General features: G+C 41.9%; 1 protein-coding gene across 2 annotated transcripts in view; it reads right to left on the bottom strand.

Annotated features, from left to right (window-relative positions):
* The window catches only part of agap1 (ArfGAP with GTPase domain, ankyrin repeat and PH domain 1), a 286,707-nt gene that overhangs the window by 158,191 nt on the left and 105,275 nt on the right, over positions 1 to 23,241 (bottom strand). The window lies entirely within an intron of this gene.

The raw sequence follows: 23,241 nt of genomic DNA, 5'->3' as shown, positions 1-23,241 counted from the left end.
AAAGTCTTATTAAAATATTGAAATATTGACAATAAAATATTGTCTACACCGCAGAGCTTTATGAATTATTTCTTAAATAAATGTAGACAAGTGGGATAAAATTTAGAGAGAGAGAGAGAATATATGAATCCTTTTATAGGATGTACAGAAAAAACAGAGGACTTTATTGGAGTCTACAGATCCAATAACAATCTGATCCATTCAGCCACAGCCAAAAACATTGGGGATGACAGCTAACTATACTGACTGACCAGCACAATTCAAACTGAAGTCAATATACAAATAATGAACCTGGATGTCAGAAGTAGTGGGCTAGCATACTTTATTGCTGTACAACCAATAAAACATGCTACGCCTAAATTAATGGCACAGTAGGTGAGATATTTGGTCTAAACGTGATAATGTATTCTTTATTGATCTTGGTTGAACTTTATCACAATAAAGACAAAGTTTTTGTTTACATTTGTTTTCCAATAAGAGAGCATGAATATTTTAATCCATTTGCAACTGGATACATTTTAACATGTACTATATGGACAAAAGTATTGGGACACCTGCAAATTATTGAGTTCAGGTGTTTCAGCCACACTCATTTACATTTCCATTTTTGGCATTAGGCAAGCACTTTTATCCAAAGCAACTTATATTGTATATTGTCTAAGCAATTGCAATTGAGGGTTAAGAGTCTTGCTTAAGGGCCCAACAGTGGCAACCTTACAGTAGTGAGGCTTGAACCAGTGACCTAATGATTAAAAGCCCAGTACCCTAACCACTAGGCTACAACCGCCCTACACTTGCTGTTATAATGGGTTTGATATCACTGATATAAAATACTCCAGATTACTGCTCATGCTTTTAGAATGGGACGTCCAAAAAGCTCATGGTCAGATGTCCACATATTATATGGACGTACAAATCCAATACAGTAATGATTAATCTAAACAAAAACTGTAACTAGCATAAAGTTAACATATTCTGTAGGATTGTACCACTAGATTGATGGTATACTCATCTATTAAAAAGGTCAAATACGGCCGCTAAGATGGCGCAACGGTAAAAACACACGGTAGCACACCAGAGCTGGGATCTCGAATACATCGTATCAAATCTCAGCTCTCCCATCCGGCTGGGCTTAGCGGCCACATGAACAATGATTGGCCTGTTGTTCATTTAGGGGTGGGGAATAAAGCCGGATAGAGTCTCCTCATAACTGATGCAACTACGACCTCTGCCGGCTGATTGATGGCGCCTGCACAGAGGTGGGGAAGGAGTGTGTTAATCAGGGTGTGTCTCTCCGTACACAGGGCTGATCCGCATTAGCACTCGCCTAGTACAGGTGAAAAAAATGCATATGACTGCTGTCCACATGTCGGAGGGGGCATGGGTTGGCTTCGTTCTCCTCAATCAGAGCGAGGATCGGCATTAGTGGAGAGGAAGCATGACGCAATCGGGCAATTGGACGAGCTAAAAGTCAAAAGTAAAAGAGGAGAAAAGGCATAAACAAAAAATACAAAAAGGACAAATACCATTACTTTGGGGTGTACCAATCCAGTAGAGGAGATCCTAGGTCTACTTGTCTATTAAGAAGGTCTGATGGAGTATCCAAAACAGTGCTGATATTGGCCTTATCTGACTTATTTATCTGACCACATTTTAATCAATGTTTTTAGCAAACGCAAGATAAACTGACAATTTTAAACTTTAAAGCAATTTCTGTAGTTACAGGGTGTGAAATCGTTACCATAATGGATTACACTGCTGCCCTTGTGTACGAAATCACATACTTCCATTTTTCTTCATTACTATTTTATATATATTTTATATTTGAATCCTGCTGTGTTTTTAACGTGAACCAATGCACGTAATTTCATTTTTTCTGTACACTTTGGTGTACAGTAAAATGACAATAAAGTAAATCTTGAATCTTGAATGAACAGTACATGAAAGCAGTATGTGAGAGCGGTTAGTATGTCCGAATACGTAGTACACATGAAAAGTAAGCGAAAAGTACCCGGATGACCTGCTGTCTGGGCAGCCGATTTTAAGTATGCAAACGATGCACACTTACGGTCCCGATAATCTATCCCATAATTCAACTGGAGCTGCAAAGGTGTTCGTAGCGAAGAAGAAAGATAGCGGGAAGCGGAGTAAGACAAACAATAAAAATGGTATGATTAAGTACAACACTGAATAACGTTGTGAGTAGCTTTGTGGAGAACCGATTTAAAAATTGTTAGAACTGTGGCGATGAGACGTCATGCATCATGTGACGTTGGTGAGACGGCGGATGTACTACATACGAGGTTGCGTACTGAAAGAGCTTACCGCTTTACCGGCTGAGCGGTGCGCACAGACTCGAATCTAGTATGTACTGTTTAAGTATGCGATTTTGGACGCAGGCATGGATCTTTATTTCAGTAAGCATTTTGCTTTATGGCACCATGTACTGTAATGATAATGCTGGTTAAGCTGGAATTCTTTAAACAGAAAGAACAATGGATAATATCTAATTTCTCTTTTTAAATAACAAAATAAACAAATAAAGAATTGTATATTTATATAAACACTGATACATCTTTCTCTAATCTATCTTTTGTTGTCCTATCAAACACAAAGCCAAATCATTATGTAAAGCTCTGGCTAGCCTTTATGTATGAGCTCACAATCTGTTTCACTTATAACAGCAACAAAAACACAAACGCACTCCTATTGTGTGGTTCAGAGGTTGTCCCCGTCCCCGAGTGTAACCCTGCTGTGCAGCAGCCCTCAGCAGAAGGGGTTCGTTCCTAATGGGGAGTTAACGAGAGACCCAGGATGACAAATTTGCCCGGCCTTTCCCCACCCTTCATCATTCAGCCTAGCACCCTGCACTCGTTTATTCAACCCCCTCTGTATTCGGCCCGTAGCTGCGCTCTTAGCCACTTATTCATGCCGTGTAGGACAAAAAAGGGTGGCATTTTTACGATGGCCAAAAAGAGAGATACAGATGCAAATAAGCGAGCGTCTGTGGGATCAGATAAGCTCAGGGCGCAAACGCTGATGCTAGATCGATCTACAGCAAGGGCTTAACAAAGAAAAGGCTGAATAACAGCGTTCATCAGGGTAATTAGACTTGCGTCCATCAACTAAACAGGATTAGCATGATGAACACAGGCGCTGAATTTAATTCATACAGGGATCTGATAGCGCTGGTAAAGGAAAATAATGGTATTTAGATAGGTAGGTGTACCTCCCTTAAAACCTGCCATGCCGGTTTCTCTGCATTCGTGCCCATCAAGAGACACACAATAGCGCATCTGGCCGTTAGTCACACATGCAAAAGGTCTAGCAAAGTAAATGTAGTCTTTATGTATGCAGAACAAGAAAGAAAGAACAACACACATCCTGAAAGATGGAACGTTGAATTCAAATTCAGACTTGAGGAACAGAAAATACGTCATTTGGTTTGTAAATGACATTCTACACGGCAATAAAGACTGAAATTCAAAACGTGCCACGGCAAACTAAGGCAAATTGAGCCCCAGATCATGAATATGCACATTAATATGCCTGTAACACACACACGCACACACACACTCTTGAACGTGGCCTCCACGCGCCGGTTTTGGCGAGCTGTTTAAAGTGATCCCGCGCGGTTCAAATGGCCTTCATTAGCCTAACCGCCTGCAGCCACTGAGTGGGTCTTTTGTCCTGGCCTCAAAAGCACACACAAAAACAGGGCTAACCCATACCTCAGGGGTCAGACCGCCACCCCTTGAAAAAAGAACACTACAAATATTGGGGGGGGAGAGGAAAAAAATCAGGAAGCTCCCCCCAATGTCAAGTGAAAACCTCATGACCAAGAATAAAAGTGTTCTGGGTCAGCAGCCTCATCGGTGTACCTTGTACTCACCCCTGTACACACAGACAATCCCCACGTGTGACTATGCTGTCAGTGTCTGTCTCAGAGAGCGAGACAGCCCAATCTAAACTCATCCCACTTCTCATTCTGGGCTCCTCTCAGCCCTCCTGCTAAAGGTTGGCCAGGAAGCCACAGCTGTCTTAATTAACCAGCGTGCGGCATCATCAATCAGCGAGGCCGGCTAGCAGGCTGGTTACGCATGAATAGAAGCAGGCTGCATCCCAAAACGTGTCGAGACACAGAAGCTCTTTCGTCTGCCGCAGGGGGTCCAAAAATGTACGAACCTGCCTACTGGGTGAACCCTGTCTGTGCTGGAAAAACTGTAATTGTTCCACACAGAGTGAGAGGGCTGTTCTATTAATAAATGCCCACAAGCTCAATTTAGGTTGGTGACAGGGATAAAAAAAAACATTTAGCTACACCGATCAGCCATAACATTAAAACCACCTCCTTTTTTCTACACACACTGTCCATTTTATCAGCTCCACTTACCATATAGAAGCACTTTGTAGTTTTACAATTACTGACTGTAGTCCATCTGTTTTTCTGCATGCTTTGTTAACCCCTTTTCATGCTGTTCTTCAATGGTCAGGACCCCCACATGACCACTACAGAGTAGGTATTATTTTGGTGGTGGATCATTCATAGTGGTGGTGTGTTAGTGTGTGTTGTGCTGGTATGAGTGAATAACAAACTCCTCTGGACCTCTTGTCCCTGCTGGACTGAGAATAGTCCACCAACCAAAAATATCCAGCCAGCAGCACCCAGTGGGCAGCATCCTGTGACCATGATGAAGGTCTAGTAGATGACCAACAGCAGCAATAGATGAGCGATCATCTCTGACTTTACATCTACAAGGTGGACCAACTAGGTAGGAGTGATTGGACCTAGTGTTGTGCTGGTATGAGTGAATCAGACACAGCAGCGCTGCTGGAGTTTTTAAATAGTGTCCACTCACTGTCCACTCTATTAGACACTCCTACCTACTTGGTCCACCTTGTAGATGTAAAGTCAGAGACGATCGCTCATCTATTGCTGCTGTTTGACTTGGTCATCTACTAAACCTTCATCAGTGGTCACAGGACGCTGCCCACGGGGCGCTGTTGGCTGGATATTTTGGTTAGTGGACTATTCTCAGTCCAGCAGTGACAGTGAGGTGTATAAAAACTCCATCAGCACTGCTGTGTCTTATCCACTCATACCAGCACAACACACACTAACACACCACCACCATGTCAGTGTCACTGCAGTTCTGAGAATGATCCACCACCCAAATAATACCTACTCTGAGGTGGTCCTGACCATTGAAGAACAGCATGACAAAGGGTTAACAAAGCATGCAGAGAAACAGAAGGACTTCTATATGGTAAGTGGAGCTGATAAAATGGACAGTGAGTGTAGAAACAAGGAGGTGGTCATAATGTTATGCCTCATCAGTGTATGAACATGTTTTATTTATGTTAAGATTTATTATTTATTTTTAATGCAAGTGAACCAGGTGGAGCTGTTTCTTGAGCCCCTGTAAGGACGCCAAACTAAAAGGCTAAGTGCTGCACTTCTCTAATTGGCAGGCTCTCCATACACAATAAGCCTCAGTGTGGGAACCTAACACTGGCAGGTGATAAGAAGCGCCGGAGATTGAACACGTGTCAGAAAGGGGTGTAGAGATCCAGCTCTACATGATCAGATTGGGAGTTTTGCAAGCAGAACACGATTCACAATCGGGAAATGGAAATGACAAGATTGAGAGATAAAGGGAAAAAATAAAATGCATATGTACACCCTACTGTAAAGGTGCAAGTGATTTTAAAAAGGCAAATGATGAAAAAACTAATTTTATAGAAAACTATTTAGTAATAAGGAAGGTATTTGGGACACAGCCGCTCCCCTCCTCTCTTTGCGCAGCCTGATACAGCAAGTTAAAAAAGCATTTTATGCTGAACAGATGACACGCACTCTGCACACCTGAGCAAGCTGAGTTTAGCTGAACCTGTCCACACTTAAAGGAAGGATGTAAGCTTTCAGTAAGGTGAACAAAACACAAGCAGGATGGCAAAGATGGCATGAGCCAAACCCTGATCCCAGAGCCCTCTCCGTCTCTCACTGCTCCACCCGCACTTGTCCTGAGTGGATGACCCATGAGTTAAGGGGAAGTTCTGAACACTCTGGAGCTATTTCAAGGCCACTTCTGCTTTCCACAGACCAGGCGTGTTCAACTACCACATTTTCCACTCGCTGCAGGATGATTAAGAGCCCTCTCTTTTACATGCCTAAGTGTTAACTGGCAAAAAGGAGAAGAGAGGCAAAACATCAGTATGCCATGCTGAGCACGTGGAGCCAATAAATCCACAGTTTAAGAGACCAAGATTTTTAAATTCTAGACGTGTGTGTTTTTGCCAAGGTGCAGGCGACACCTGCAGTCAAGCTGAGATGTGCCAAACTTTCCCAAAGTCTCCCAAACACAAAGTATGCAAATTCCTGCACAAGGAAGTCGCTCATTATTTATTTATTTATTAGGAATTATGTTTCACACTGTTTACTTTCATTTTTTTAATGCATTTTCTCCCCTTTTCTCCCTTTTAGCACGTCCAATTGCCCGTTTGCGTCATGCTTCCTCTCCACCAATGCCGATCCCTGCTCTGATTGAGGAGAACGAAGCTAACCAACACCCCCTCCGACACGTGGGCAGCATGCCGTATGCATCTCATCACCTACACTTTGACGAGTGCAGTGCAGCTCAGCGTTGTGCACGGAGAGATGCACCCTGAGAGCACTCTTTTCTCATCTCTGTGCAGGCACCATCAATCAGCCGGCAGAGGTCGTAATTGCACCAGTCATTGGAGAGAGACCCCATCCGGCTTAGTCCCGCCAATATCTGAACAACAGGCCAATCGTTGCTCATGTGGCTGCTCAGCCTAGCCGGCAGGCAGAGCTGAGATTCGATACGATGTTTTCGAGTTCCCAGCTCTGGTTCCTGCGTGTTTTTACCGCTGCGGCCTTGTTTACATTCATGACAAAAACAGGTAGTTACTGGTTACACTAGATTCATCAGTTCAAGTCTTTAATGTCAAACACAGTCATCACCTAACTTTCATGTCTTTGGACTGAGGAAACTGGAGCTCCTGGAGGAAACCCACGCAGACACGCGAAGAACATGCAAACTCCACACAGAAAGGACCCAGACCGCACCAGCTGGGAATCGAACCTAGGACATGCTTGCTGTGAGGCAACAGTGCTACCCACCGAGCCACCGTGCCACCCCAGGTCGCTCATTAAATAAGTATGTGCCTATATTCTCAGATGCTGTTATACACTGTGGGAATTTGCACAGTCTTGATTGAAATTCCCTGGTCCAGACCTTTGCAGCCTCCAAGTGTGGCACAGTGAGCATGGCATCCAGAAAGGTAAAGCTGTCCTGTTATGAACGTTATTCACATCAGAGAGAGGTAACAAAAGTCAGCTACAAAACAAGCTGTTAGACTAGCGGTGCACAAAACACAACAAAATTGGAAGATGGAATGAACACTAGTGGCTGATTTATTACCGTCTTAAAAATCATTCACATGTGTTTAGAGGCTGTTGTGCAATAAAAGCTTAACCTCAGTATGTTGCCAAACAGAAGAAATAAGCTAGCGGCAGGTGCTTTGTTCTAGCTCGACAGCTTTTTCAACCTTGCCAATGTAAAGCTCATTGACTCTGGCCAGTGTCACAGGTTCCAGTAGCTACTGATTTGTGGCAGACCTGTTTTTAGAGTACATCTGGACTTGTTTTCAGTCATTCAGTCACAGAAAAACAATTGTTGCAAGCAATCTTAAGAATGCCATGACATGCACATCCCAATAAAGTGTTCCACATTCCTTTTCACATGCCAAAAACTGAGCACCAGCAGTCAAAGGGTTAATCGTTACCCAACAAGCGTACAGCAAAACATTAAAATATTAACATTTCAGCTTAGTAAACTCCATAAAAGCACCAAGATTTCCTTAAGTTTGTTTGTTTGTTTATTAGGATTTTGACGTCATGTTTTACACTTTTGGTTACATTCATGACAGGAACGGTAGTTACTCGTTACACAGATTCATCAGTTCACAAGGTTATATTGAACACAGTCATGGACAATTTTGTATCTCCAATTCACCTCACTTGCATGTCTTTGGACTGTGGGATGAAACTGGAGCACCCGGAGTAAACCCACGCGGACACGGGGAGAACATGCAAACTCCACACAAAAAGGACCCGGACCGCCCCACCTGTGGATCGAACCCAGGACCTTCTTGCTGTGAGGCAAAAGTGCTACCCATTTAGCCACCGTGCCGCCCGATTTCCTTAAGTGATGCTGTTTTAACCATCTGTTATTAATCATTCATTAACATTACTGACATTAACTGTAGGTGTGTGTGTACATTATGGCGTTTTTGGAATTAAAAATGCAGGCAATCTAGCAATATTTTAAAAATTCTGGTACTTTCTGATACGACTGCAAAAGCCAATAAGCCCAATTATTTAACCATAGACAACATTAATAAACGTTAAGAGATTAATAAATTTTAAGAGACAGTGGTAGCCTAGTGGAAATAGCTTTGGGCGATCAATCAGAAGATTGTAGGTTCAAATCCAGTCTCTGCTATGCAGCCACTGTTGGGCCCTTGAGCAAGGCCCTTAACCCTCTCTGCTCCAGGGGGCGCCGCACAATGGCCTACACTGACCCCAGCTTCCAAACAAGGTGTGATAAACAAAGAAAGAATTTCATTGCACTGTACATGTATATATTTATATAAGACAAATAAAGGCATTCTTTAAAAAAAAAAACTATTTTTAACTTAGCTACAGTGCTGCAGTATAGAAGGCAGCACTGTTTTAAGTTCAGTAACTACTTTTCCTAAGCCTCATGGAGGTGTTCACGCACAGTGGCTTAAACAGGAGGAAACTACAGACTTGAACTTGATAGTGGAACTTGATTCAACTTAGTAGTACTCGCAACTCTGGAAAACACAATTAGTTCTTAAAAATACTTTTTAGCATACCTTATAAGCAAGTTATTTTTTAATCATCTTGCTTGAAATGCAAGTGAACAAAAACTAAATCTGAATTAAATATATTTGCTAATCTGAGCAGCAACGCTGACCAGAAAGAATAGGTTAGTGTAAACAAATAGATATAAAGAAATCAAAATCAGATAGGGATGTAACGATACACTCTACCCACAATGTGATACGATTCACGATACTGGGTTCATGATACGATTTTTTCCCAATTTCTTTAAACAAAAGTACAAACTATGCTAAATAATGCTTATTGTGTAAAAAAAAACAAATGAAATTTTAAAACAAATCCAACATTATAGAAATAACTGAATAATACAAATAAAGAAAGTATCCTCACATAAATAAATCTGGCTGGAAAATTCCGAACTTGGCAACCCTGTAGTGACGTCAACCAGGCGAGGTGAATAGCGGCAGTGCCCTCTGCTGTTTATAGTGAATATCGATTCATCTTACATGAATAACCGATTCAAATCGTCTTGTTGTTACATCCCTAAAATCAGATAAACATGTATGATCATCTCAGCTGTGCTATTGACTGGCCAGGCCAGGCTCCCACACAGGCATGATCGGCTGCGTTTCATAAAGAGAAAGGCCGAATGGCCTTATTGCTGCTGTAACAATGACCTCTGATGACATATGGATAATTCACGGACAGCAGTGAAACTCTGTACACGATACAGCTCTCTCTAAGACTCTGACAGGTGAAAAGAAGTGGTTGGCAACTGCCAGATGTCAAAAGGGGCGTTGCTAGTCTGTGGATCTCCTCAGGACAGGGTGGGGGTCTAAAGTGGTGGAAACTAGATTTGGAAAGGGGAAAAAAGGCACATTTATGATAAAAGCAGCGCCAAAGTCGTGCATGACATGAACAATTCAGAATTAGAAGAAATTCTAAATTAGAACAGTGTGAAGTGGTAGGTGAGACCAACCACATTGTTGTAAATTAGGAATGTACAGAATGTGATGATGTGATGTATATGGTACACACATATGTGCTGCATTTGCAAGTTCTCTGCTAAAAAGCACACATGGTGCCAGTGTGAAATCTATTTTTTTGGTCCTGTCTCTTCTATATCTGCCGCCTGCATACTTTTGTGGCCCAATCTCAGCTGGCACACCCTGCCATGCTTCCCCTGCTCCCTGATTACCATTCCCACCCGGAATATTTTAGAACAACCCTGCACTTTTCTCTCCTCTTTTCCCACCCCATTATCAGATAGCAGAGCAAAATCTATGAAAAACATGGCAAAGCTGACACTTCGGCTTTTTTCACCCTCTTTGATGTGGTCCCACCACACACAAGTGACCCTGTTTCTATTAGATTGTACCATATTTAGTTCTGAGGGCTCACAAAGCCATGCTGAAATCTTAACTTAGCCAGATAGACATGCAAAGCAGCAACTGAAATCGGCTCTTGGCCGTCACGTATGAGCAGTCTGAGCAACAGCCATGTTGACCTTTCTACTCAACCAGATAGTAAAACCATAGGGTGGTTTGTTTTCTCACCTTATAAAGGTGGAATGATTTCCATTACATAATATGTACATCATTTATAGCACTTCTGTAGCATGCTGCAATGCTAATATTTAACTCACTATGAAAAAGAAGGATTTATAACTCAGAACTCAAAGCAAAGCTAGATTCAGCATTAAAGTAAGCATTTATCAGTTGAATGATGCATCAAATAAAAAGAAAATTAAATATAGTATTGTAGAGTAGCAGGATATTTTGTTCAAACCTACTGCTAGTTTACATGACCTCAAGTTGGGTTACAACATGATGAAACCATTGGGTACTCAGTAATGACCCTTAATTTGCTTCACCTATGATGTGTTACACCGATCAGCCTAAATAATACCTGCTCTGTGGTGGTCCTGTGGGGGTCCTGACCATTGACGGACAGGGTGAAAGCAGGCTAAAAAAGTATGTAGAGAAACAGATGGACTACAGTCAGTAATTGTAGAACTACAAAGTGCTCCTGTATGGCAAGTGGAGCTGATAAAATGGACAGTGAGTGTAGAAACAAGGAGGTGGTTTTAATGTTATGGCTGATCGGTGCATATAAACACCACTCAGAGATTCAAGTGTCAAGGTGTGTTGCAACCACGATGATCCAGTCAAAATCCTGACAATTTAGGGTCCTGCCACAGCATCTCAATGATATTTGTGACCATTTGCTTGCAGTTGTTGCTACAGTTTACGAAATAATTCTTTTTCCTCTCCAGCGTTGGATAACTTTTTTTCTTATAAAAAAAATGTAGGTAAATACTTTTCCATAGCAGAGTAAAACAAACAATAATGCAGGCGCTCGGGTGGAGCGGCAGTCTAACATGCTAACCCACCACCGCTGAGATCTCAAGCTCTTGAGTTTGAATCTGAGCTGTGTTATCAACCGGCCGGGCACCTACACAGACTTTACTGGCTATGTCTAGAGGTGGGCGGGCTGAGATCAGTGTGTGAATCTCTGTATGCGATACTGATCTGTGTGAACCTGCCTCAAGCATGTGAAAAGAAAGGGTCAGCTACTACACACGTGCCATAGGGGGTGTGTGTTAGATACGACCCTCCTTGGTCAAAATAGGGGTGTGCAGCTGTAAAGGAGAAACAACTGGGTAATTGGATGCGACTAGATTGGGAGACTAAGGGGAAAGAATCTGAAAGAGCTACACAGACTTTACTGGCTATGTGTAAAGGTGGGTGGGCTGAGGTCCGTGTGTAAATCTCTGTATGCTATACTGATTCTTGTGTGAACCTGCCTCAAGCATGTGAAAAGAAGTGGTCAGCTACTACACATGTGTCGGAGGGGGCATGTGTTAGGTACAAAAAAGACAATAGTGTTCATTCATTTCTCTCACGTAGATGTACAGCACTTATTTATCAGCTCAAATGTGATATGGTGACCTACACACAGATAAGCATCAGTGATATCAAATCCAATCTACAACTGCCTGATGAGCACAGAATAGTGTTAAACACGCATGCAAACCAGAAATTCCCAACCCCCCCCACTGCCCAGCATCTGGCTCTCCCCTGGGCATGCACAGCGGTCCTAATCTAGTCATTTTCCCCTGCATACTCTAACACATACGCTGACCTCAATACCAGCACGGTGGCCATCAGAGTGTAAGAACACACAATGTTCAGAGTGAACATTCACAGCCATGCACAGAGCATGCGTATCCCGAAACACCACTTTTCCACTTGCATTTCTCACTCGTGCATCTAAAGAGAATGTATATGCAGAAAGCAGAGCTATGATTATCTGGATCAGAGAGTGATGGTAATCTATAGGGACTGTAGTAATCCCTGCACTGACGAGTCTGCTTCTTAATTAAGCACAAGCATTATAAATGCCAAGATTTAAGACTCTGATGCGGCTTGCCAAACTCACAAGCCTAATATTACTTTTATGTTCTTCGTATGGCAAAAAATATGGACCGACAGCTTGTTAGACATACCTTTCCCAAACTTTTCACTTCTTACAGCCTTCCTTCTTCTAGGAGTGTGTGCATTTAGCCTTTTGACATTCCAATTCATTCCAGATGAATTCCAATGGAGTCAGATTAGTCTTTGTTCTTATAGACCTTGCTTGGCATACAGAGGCACAATCAGGCTGTCATGCTGGACAAGGAAAGGTCGTCTGCAAACTATTGGCACAAAGAAATAGCCAGTGTTTTTGCTGTTTAAATGAACCCTATTAATTTGAAATAGTGAAATGTCACTATTAATTTGAAATAAAAGTGACGTTATAGAAGGAAAAGCCGCCGCTCAGGTGGCGCAGCGATAAAAACACACGCTAGAACACCAGAGCTGGAATCTCGAATACATCATATCGTATCGAATCTCAGCTCTGCTATCCGGCTGGGCTGAGTGGCCACATGAACAACGATTGGCCTGTTGTTCATATAAGGGTGGGGTATTAAGCCGGATAGGGACTCCTTGTAACTGATGCAATTATGACCTCTGATGGCTGATTGATGGAAACAACATGGGGTCTGTCCAAAAACCTAGTGAGCTCTCTACATTTTACAGCATTTTACGTCATCCTATGAGCTTCCAAGAAGAAGGCTGCCCGAATTCCTAGCTACCTTAAAGTGCTGCCTGCTAAGGTGCCTTAATTTGAAGCTATAAACTGACTGAATAACAAAGCTTTCTTAGCGGTGAAGGCAATCCCAGCATTCAGTGCGGCACCACTTTTCTCGCCAAAGATTTCAAATACGGCAGACAAATGTGGAGCAACGTATGGAGTTCAAGGTGTTCAAGTGACATTTATTTGCAAATTCGGGCTTGTCGGTGACAATTTAACCATTTTCGGTACACCGAGGGAGATGTTAGCTGGCAGGTTGTGCCGCCTCGGCCCATTGGTTTGAATAGCCTGAGGCTAACTGTGTTAGCTTAGTAAGCAAAACCTGTGGTAAAGTAATCACTGTTGGATGTCTTATTAGAATCCTCTTTACTTAGGCAGCTGACTAGTTAGGCAGTAGGTAGCAAGGCAGCTCAGTAGGTTTTCGAACAGACCCATAGACTATACCTGCATACCCTGACTTCCCCCTTTTCCTCCCAATCCAGTCATATCCAACTTGATGCAGTCCTCCACCATAGCCGAGGAGAGCCAAGATGCAGACTATCATGCGCCCCCTCTTGAAGCAGGGTCTTAAAGAGCAGTATAACATACTGAGAGTCACGCACTGCTATCTGTTACCCCTTTTCCACCGACGTGGAACGGAGCCCGTTCCGGTTCCCGAACTTGATTTTGAACCGGTTCCGGGTGTTTCCACCGGAAAAAAGAGGTTCCAGACAGCGAACAAGCGGGCCAATCTGGCACCACAGAATACTTGGTTTTTCAGCGCGAACCGTGACGTCACCTGTGGGCGTGTCATGTTGTACAGTATAGCAACAGCAACAATGGCGTCAGCTGGTGTCTCGTATGGAGCTTAATGCTGCATTTTTATCTTTTAAACTTCACCTGATTAAATTTTGAGCAAGTTTGCTGCTGATATTTTCAAAGCACCTTTAAAAAGATGAACTGTGTAATATGACGTGGTAAAAGTGACCCGGACAGTACGAACAACGCTTAGAGTAAAAAATAAAGCATAACGTGGCTTATTGTACTAAAACAACGACCGATGAATTTGGGCAGTACAGAGCACTTATAACCAGTAATAACGGTAAGAAATGTGGTGTTTCTATGTCGTACTTTTAGTATATTCAGCCACTTTACACTTTATTTTTTAGGTGAAGCTTTTTCGACTCTCCCGAGAACCCCGATCTGCATAAACACCACTTGTGAAGTAAATCCAGCTAAACACAGATACATGTTGTATTTTAGACTGGGTTTGATGGTTATTTCACACAGATTAATGTTCGTGTTGTGGAAATGTAGTGATGTTTTATCACTCGAGTCGAGCGCTGAGCAAATCGGTTATTTGCGCCGAGAGTCACGGTGAAAGCGAAGCGCAAAACGCTTCTCACGTCAAAACAACAACTCCGACAAACACGTCTACGTCTTCTTATCACCAACAGCTGATCGATGCTTTTTACATGAAAACCAACATCTGTAACAACAGCACAAATGCTTGCACATAATCTACATGCTCCACCATCACATCACTTCTGTTTACTTTGGTTAAGCATCGCCCACCGTTGATGACGCAGGCTTGGTTCTCAAAAACTGGTGGAAACGCGCGTCGGTTCTCTACAAAACACCAAGGTTCTAAGAAACCTGAACAGAACCGGTTCAAGAACCATGGTTCTTTTGATGGAAAAACCCTATGTGAGTCACCATCCCAAGTGCAGGTGCCTCAACCAGTCAGCAGAGGCCACAACTGTACCAGCAACAAGTTACCCATTTGACCAGCCTCACCCACAGACACGTGTGCTTGCCCGGTCAATAGCACAGCTAGGATTCAACCTCGAGAGCTTGTGCAACCCAAGCACCTCAGCCTAAACTATTTGGGAACCATGTGATGTTTTTCCCCCTCCCTTATATGCTGTGTTTAGGAGCAAAACCCACATACCATGAACTTGCAGTGAGGAAAGTCTGACCTGCAGTGACCCCTGTAAATGCTCTACTGAATTGTGGTCGCCTAGTTAATGCAATCAGTTTCAGACACAGATTAAAAGAGTGACCTGGGCTTTTAAGCTTAACTGCACAGAAGGGCAAAAAAAATCTGTATCTACAGTCAGATGGCAGTGAAGTAGGGTACAGGCTTGACCTACTAAACTAATTCTGGAGCAAAAAGAAGGAATTGTTCAACATACCAGCCTCTCCTGCAAGGCTCATTATTTTTACACAGTTCTGCTTCCCTACTTCACAGCCAGGACAAGCCACAGAGGGCTCGTTACAGAGTTCTTGCTGCCGTACACACACAACCCAAGCTTCATGTGCTGAACAGAGGAGAACATGAAGTATCTCAAATCAATCCTGTCAGTTATGAGTAGGGTTGGGCGGTATGACGGTATTACGGTATACCGCGGTATTTAAAAATGTTGACGGTATTTAAAAATGGTGAGGGTATTTTAAAAAATGTGAAGCGCCAAATTTCTGAGACTTTAAGACATTCGCGCATCCACAGTAAGGGAGAGGTGGGAGGGGTAGGCGGTTGGAGCTCACTGATTGGTTGTAGTGATGGGAATTATGGCTCCTTGAAGGGAGCCGGATCTTTTGGCTCGGTTCCTTTTAAAGAGCCGTTCAAAAAAATGACTCTTCGTTCCTCGGAATGCGCTACTGGGTAAATTATAAGACAGCCCGATATTAATATCAATGATGAGCAATCATGAACACTTTGCTACCTTTCCTTAAATGTAGGCCTAATTCAAACAACACTTAAATGAGAAAAAAAGATTTATTTTAAAAGAAGAGAAAAAACTACAGAGAAGAGACATACCGTGGTTGCATCGCATTAAGTTTCAGAACAATCCTCTTTTGTGCAGAGATGTGCCTGTGTTTATTTCTGCTTTAAAACATACGCACCATGAAATAATCAGATTTAACATCATTAAACAAGTTTATTTCTTAGTTATTTGTGCTCGTGTTCTGTATGTTCTCTCTGTAGCTCGGTTACGTCTCTCTCTCTCTCTCTCTCTCTCTGTGTGTGTGTGTGTGTGTGTGTGTGTGTGTGTGTGTGTGTACGCGCGCGTCTCGCTCGCTCTCCGCGATATTAAAAGTGTTTTCGGATTTAAATTTCGACAATAAACAGCTCTTATTATGACTGACTGATTCCTTCTACTGATGCCAAGCTGAATGGGTGGATTACAGCCGATAAGAACTGCGCAGACATAAAAAAAATATATAAAGAGACGCATTTACACTTATGCGTGAAATATTTATTATAGATCGGATAGGATAAGCCATGTTTGACGTTCTGATTGTTTAATTTTTTTTAAATAAAACATTTGAATGTTACTGTGATTACACTGTAAAGTTTGTCCAAAAACACTACATGGGTGGAAAATTCACAACCATTTCTGTAGACACTGTAGCCTAGCAGTTAAGGTACTGGCTAGTAATCAGAAAATCACTGGTTCAAGCCCCACCACTGCCAGGTTGCTGCTGTTGGGCCCTTGAGCAAGGCCCTTAACCTTCAATTGCTAAGATTGCATACTGTCACAATACTGTAAGTCGCTTTGGATAAAAGCGTCTGCTACATGCTGAAAATGTAAATAAAGACCTTAAACTATTAAGGTAGGCTGTGTTGTGTATTTTAGCTTCCATTTATTCTATCATCCAGTTTATGAGTGTAATTTAATGACTGCCATGAACTGTGGCACTTTTCTTTAAAACGTTTGAAAAGCGAGGTCCAGCAAATTAAGCACATTTTCCCGTGAATTTAGAAGGGCCCTACACAGGAATTAAAAGCTGCCACTTTAAATGTGATGTCACCAAAATGATGTGCACACAATACAAATTCACTGACCAAAACACTGATACCAGGTGGCATTCTAATACACACCCAGCACTATCAAGATCTCGAGTTTGAAACTCTGCAAAAGCGACTCTAAATATCTAAATATCAAGGCATAGGAGAAGTGGAGGAATGAGGATGTAGAAGTGAGGTCCTCTGTACATGCTGAAACTCTCTGTAAGAATCCGTCACCAGCTTTACAGATGTTGGAGGAGGTGTGTGCTGTCCTCTTATTGTCAGTGGAGGTGTCATACAACTGGCAGATGTTGTCAGAGTGCAGAAGGGAGCTAGAACATCTAAACTGGGATGATGCAAAGAGGAGAATCATAAAAGAAATACAGCTTTTAAAGAACTCAGACACACACACACAACGCTGGACTTTCTTGATGGAAATACAAAAGGCAAGATTAACCCTGGTGGCTATGTATAGCATCTGGAACGGAAACTCAGCAAACCAAATTGCAGAGACGGCAAAGCGGTGATCCTGAACGACACTACGTTCCCTGTTTGCTCCCATTTTTCCCAGTGACCAAACTCAAATACTAACCAAACTGCTTTTAACAACCAGAAAGACATTTTCAGTGAAAGAAAAAATTTCAAACGACCTAAACAAGCAGATCTTTGACCTTCTGCTTTAAGTAGCGTAAGATAAGTGTCTGAAATTCAGGAAAGTAGTCTACTTCACATAAAAAAACTAAATCTTTCCCCAGCAGGAAACAATGGAACTTTGGGTTCTGGTTTTACCTCATGCCAGATGATGGGCTGTGTCTCAAATCAGACACTTCTATCTATAAATAATTGTTTGTTTGTTTGTTTGTTTGTTTCTTAATGCCTTGTCAGCTGCTATGGCTATTATCATGACTTTAAAAATGTCATCATTAAATAGTCAAAGTGGGGGTCGATATGTTACTTTATAGGAATAAGAGTGTTTGAGTAACTTTAAGGATGTAGAGTTTAATTGATTGTTTTATATCTTACATGGCGTTTAAACCCTATTCCTATGTGTTGTGTCAATCTATTTAAGCAGCCTCTTTTTTTTGGGAGGGGAGGGGGGGGGGGGGGGGGGGGGGGGGTTCTGAGGTGAAAATTTCTTTGTAGTTGTTTGTATTGTAAAATTTAGTTCTGTTGTTCATCTTTTTGCTTGCGTAGAGAATGTGTTTAACAGAAGTTCTTGCTCCACAAAGGGGGCAAGTAGGGGTCTGGTCTCCCTTTAGCAAGTAGTTATGAGTAAGTTTGGTATGTCCAATACAGCATCTTGTGTAAATAATTAGTTCCCATCGTTCCCATAATTTTTGGGGGTATTGAGTTCTGTCTGTTTTTATAGTAGGATGGATCTTGTTGGTTTGTTTATTAGGATTTTATCGTCATGTTTTACACTTTGGTTACATTCATGACAGGATTGGTAGTTACTCATTACACAAGGTTTATCAGTTCACAAGGTTATATCAAACACAGTCATGGACAATTTAGTATCTCCAATTCACCTCACTTGCATGTCTTTGGACTGTGGGAGGAAACCGGAGCATCCAGATAAAACCCACGGGGACACGGGGAGAACATGCAAACTCCACACAGAAAAAACCCGGACTGCCCCACCTGGGGATCGAACCCAGAACCTTCTTGCTGTGAGGCGACAGTGCTACCCTTAGCCACTGTGCCGCCCAGGATGGATCTTGTACGGTTTATTGGTGGTTAACATTTACCTATAAATAATATATTCAAAACTGTAAAGACACTGTTAGTAAGTCATATTTAACAGGTCAGATACAAGAGACACAGTATCTTAGGTAGCAGTGGTAACTCTCTTTAACCACATATTTGCTTTGATGTGATACAAAAACTTGAATATTAGATACTGTTCCCAAATACGAGGGATCTTCAAAAAAGTTTCCGCACTTTTATATTTTCTTTGGAAATGGTGAGGGTGGGAGGAGTATGAGAGACGTGTTTGAGACTGCGAGCTTATAGTCCACATTTTGTGCCATCTAATTTCCACCTTTTTGGACCGCTCAAAGAAGCTTTAAGGGGAAGAAGATTTTCATGTGATGATGTGAAAGCAGCGGTGCATCAGTGGCTACTCGCTCAACCAAAGACATTTTTTTAAAAGTTGGTACGACGCTGGGAAAAATGCATAGGAATGTGACTCTTTAGAAAAGTGATGTCATTTGTTTTAGAAATTCTTAATAAATATAGTTTAAAGAAGAGCTGACATTTTTTTGAAGAACCCTTGTATCTTGTGCTGAAGTATAACATGCACCTAGGTAATGCACTCCTGAAAACATTTGTTTGTAATTTTACATCCATTTTCTCTAATGCTCACACTGGCTTTTGCTTATCGCTGGGCTAACAATTAGTCATTGATAGCTTAATCTGCATAAGCATGCTGAAAAAGACTGTATTAGCATCTTGGCGAGTGATTGGCGACTGCACATGACAGGTCTCACTTACACTTGAACCAAAGATATCTACTCCGTTCTCTTATCACATCCAGCCCTGCATATACTTGATTCCAATTTAAATCAGTTCAGCACGGCTGCATATGTAGGTCATACACACATATAACACACACATCCATAACTAACAGCACTAAACCAATTAATAATAGGGCAGAAGGGGTAAAGAGTAGAGCCAACTCAGCCCTGCAGCCCTGTACATTCACTCTCAAATCATTCTAGTCCGCATACCTAACTTGGCACAATTTTCACCCAAATGCAACCTGCAGCCATTTCTGCCTCAGACATGGCCAATAATGTCTGTTTGGAAACCTGATGGGTCGATAGCACAGCTGAGATTTGAACCCCAGATCTCAGTGGTAGTGGGCACAACAAAAACCGAAGTATTTTTAAATAGCAAGTCTAATTTCTACCTTCCATTGATTGCCCCACACATTAGACATGACGTTAAAGAGGCACATTGATGTTTAAATGATCTGTGTTTGTCTAAATACAATCCGGTACTATTTACATGCTTCCCCGACCAAGCCAAAAATCAATCCCAAGACTATTAAAAGTCGCCCAACACGGGCTTTAAATCGACCGTTGTCCATTTTAGCCTGTGATCATTTAATCAGACCTCTTTCCTGTAGACCTTAAGGACGTGTTGTTCAGAACTAGCTGGTAAATTATAAGCACACTGAATTTAGTACTAGATGCTTTGGACTCTCTGTTCCAGTCACCAAGCGATTCCTGCCATTTCTTCTCTAAACATTTCCCAGCCAAGAAATGCTTCACTATTCTAATTTTAAGCCTCCAGATCTGGATATTAAAACCCAGATATTTTTACAGAACAGATTCCCAACCAGGAATGATAAATATACAGTAACATGAGATATGAATAGGTCACCAAAACAACACCAGCGTAAAGGAACAGCACAGATACACATAAATCCAGGTTAAGCTGAAAGTGGCTTACTCATAAGATCATTATGTAAGTCCTGACTGAATCTAAACCATGCAGGAGATAAATGGACCAGAGTGTGCAGTGGAGAATCCTATTTCCCATCCTGCTTTCATGCAATAACAATAATAATGTCACCGAGAAATGTTCATACCGTGAGCCAGCACTGACGTGCAAATGGAACTGAACAATGTGTGCCGAAGCTCAGAAAACAACAGTAAACAGCTGTCTGGCTAACATCAAAATCAGTTTGGCAATAATGCAAGGTCACATGAACCTGATGTCTAGGTGATCTGGTGATCAGTTCTCACAGAGGCAGCATGAAAACACAGTGACGTTGTTTTAAGGTGGTTTACAAGAAGTAAAGCCTCCACAAGGGAGTTTGTGTACAAGTTCATTTTTGTGTTTATGTGCCAGTTAAAATTAGTTTGGTTTGTTTATTAGACCCATTATTTGGGTCAAGACCCAGGGTTTGAAAAACACCCTGATCTAGATGACCCTTTAACATCTAGAACACTTTTTCACATGGGGTGATAGAGGTTTTTAATAAATCTTCATCTTCACTAAATTAAATGATCATTTAAAAGCTGCATGTTGTGTGTACTCGTTTATCATATATTAAATTTAGTTGGAAGATCTGAATCATTTAAAATGTAACAAACTAGCAAAAATAGAAGAAATTGAGCGAGGGGCATTTACAAATTTTGTAATGCATTCCAAAATGTCATTGCAAACTCAAGAGTCTTATGAATGTTATTTTTACAGCCTCACATTCTTAACATCTTATATGCAAAAATCCAGACTCATAAATGACTTGGGTTGCCTGATATGGTTGCCCGACCAACTCAAAATAAAATGTTTTAAGCTCTATTGGGCAGAAAGATTTGAACATATTGATTTATGCAATCCATATTGGGAGTTGTACAGCTGTGATCGCAACACATGACAGAACACAGCAGTTTCACGGCCTGCTTTAACAGCAAGCGTAACTGAATTTTTAAGAATAATGGGATTTGGGAAAAATTTAATCATCAGGTCAACACTCACCTTAGTAATCGGAAAATGCGGCAACCCAAGAGTCAACGTGAGGTAGCGTACCTGTGGTAAACCAGGTAACTGGGTAGCTGAGTTTCCAAAGAAGTGGTGGTGTTAATACACTTTTAACCAAGCACATCATTATTCATTTTTTAAGAAATAAGACACTTCATACACTATTTCACTTGATTATCTTAACATACACTGATCAGTCATAACATTAAAACCACCTCCTTGTTTCTACTGTCCACTCACTTAGACACTCCTACCTAGTTGGTTCACCTTGTAGATGTAAAGTCAGAGACGATCGCTCATCTATTGCTGCTGTTTGAGTTGGTCATCTTCTAGACCTTCATCAGTGGTCACAGGACGCTGCCTACGGGGAGCTGTTGGCTGGATACATTTTTGGTTGGTGGACTATTCTCAGACCAGCAGTGACAGTGAGGTGTTTAAAAACTCCATCAGCGCTGATGTGTCTTATCTACTCATACCAGCACAACACACACTAACACACCACCACCATGTCTGTGTCACTGCAGTGCTGAGAATGATGCACAACCTAAATAATACCTACTCTGTAGTGGTCCTGGGAGAGTCCTGACCGAGTCCTGACCATTGAAGAACAGCATGAAAGGGGGCTAACAAAGCATGCAGAGAAACAGACGGACTACAGTCAGTAATTGTAGAACTACAAAGTGCTTCTATATGGTAAGTGGAGCTGATAAAATGGACAGTGAGTGTAGAAACAAGGAGGTGGTTTTAATGTTATGGCTGATCGGTGTGTATAATAGACTTAATTTGAAACAGTAATTACTATCTATACTATTTCCTCTGATCTTAGTGGTGTCTTAAAAAGGAGTAAAGCAATTAGTGTAACTAGATTTTCCAGCTGTGAGGTGGTAGCACTAGTCTCTATATCTCTCTTTAAATAATTGTTATAGAATTATAGATATGCTCTGCTTTTTGTTAAATCTGACTGATAATTGTAATAACCTTTAGCGAACCAACATCCGAACCTCATCATCATCCATCACTATGATGGGCAAGGTAGTCTTGCTTAACCTCAGGAATGGAGGAGGAATTTGCAGAATGTGGAAGTGGCTCCTCAGCCAGGGTAACATTACACCACACGCGCTTAATGGGTGTTAGTCTAAACACACTGTACAGGTCAGGCCCTAGTCAATGAAGCTTAGGCTCCCTTAACAGATTCAGATGCAACTGGACAAGTCCATTCCAATCCCCATTCCCTGTGAAGTGCCTCCGAGAATGGTGCAAAAAACAGCCATGGCGTCGTTTCTTATAATAGAACCAATTCACAGCTCCTTTAATGCCCTGTCCCAAAGTTCCCAGGCTTCGAGTGCAACCAATTTCATTCTTAGCAGACGGGACCAGCTTGTGTTTCGGGCAGGGCCGCTCACCTCAGAGGAAGCAGATGGCCCATGGCAGGCACTTGGGCAGGTAATTCATTAAGGGCACTTTTTAGAACATACGGAGCATCTACCAGAAGCTGGATATTAGCATATCAGAAAGGGCATCTTGGGCAACCTGCTGTCGGAAAGAAAAGGCAGATACTGCCTAAGAAAATAAAAGGAAGAAATTGCCTTAAGAGGACAATTTGTTGCTCTAACTCTTAGCTAAGTGGCCCTGCATTTCCACAAATATAATAAAAGCCAATCAAAGACAAATCAGAAGAGAAAATTAATATAAATATGTACACGGTCATGTTATTTAGATGTAAACTTGAACTATTAGACTGAACTGCTACTACACAGTCAATACCGACTACAGCAGAGACTGGAATGAAACACAAACACAGCAAACCCTAAAGAATGGCAGCTAAACATCACCTTTGTGTCCAAAACAAACAAGCATCTGGCTACCCCCAAGCTCCGCTCAACAGCACCAAACAGAGCATGCTGCACACACCATTTACTCGCCTTTAACAACACACGCATAGGAAACC

This window comes from Trichomycterus rosablanca, chromosome 6, assembly GCF_030014385.1.
Source record: "Trichomycterus rosablanca isolate fTriRos1 chromosome 6, fTriRos1.hap1, whole genome shotgun sequence".
Lineage (NCBI taxonomy): Eukaryota > Metazoa > Chordata > Actinopteri > Siluriformes > Trichomycteridae > Trichomycterus > Trichomycterus rosablanca.
This window is presented reverse-complemented; position numbering and strand designations above follow the sequence as displayed.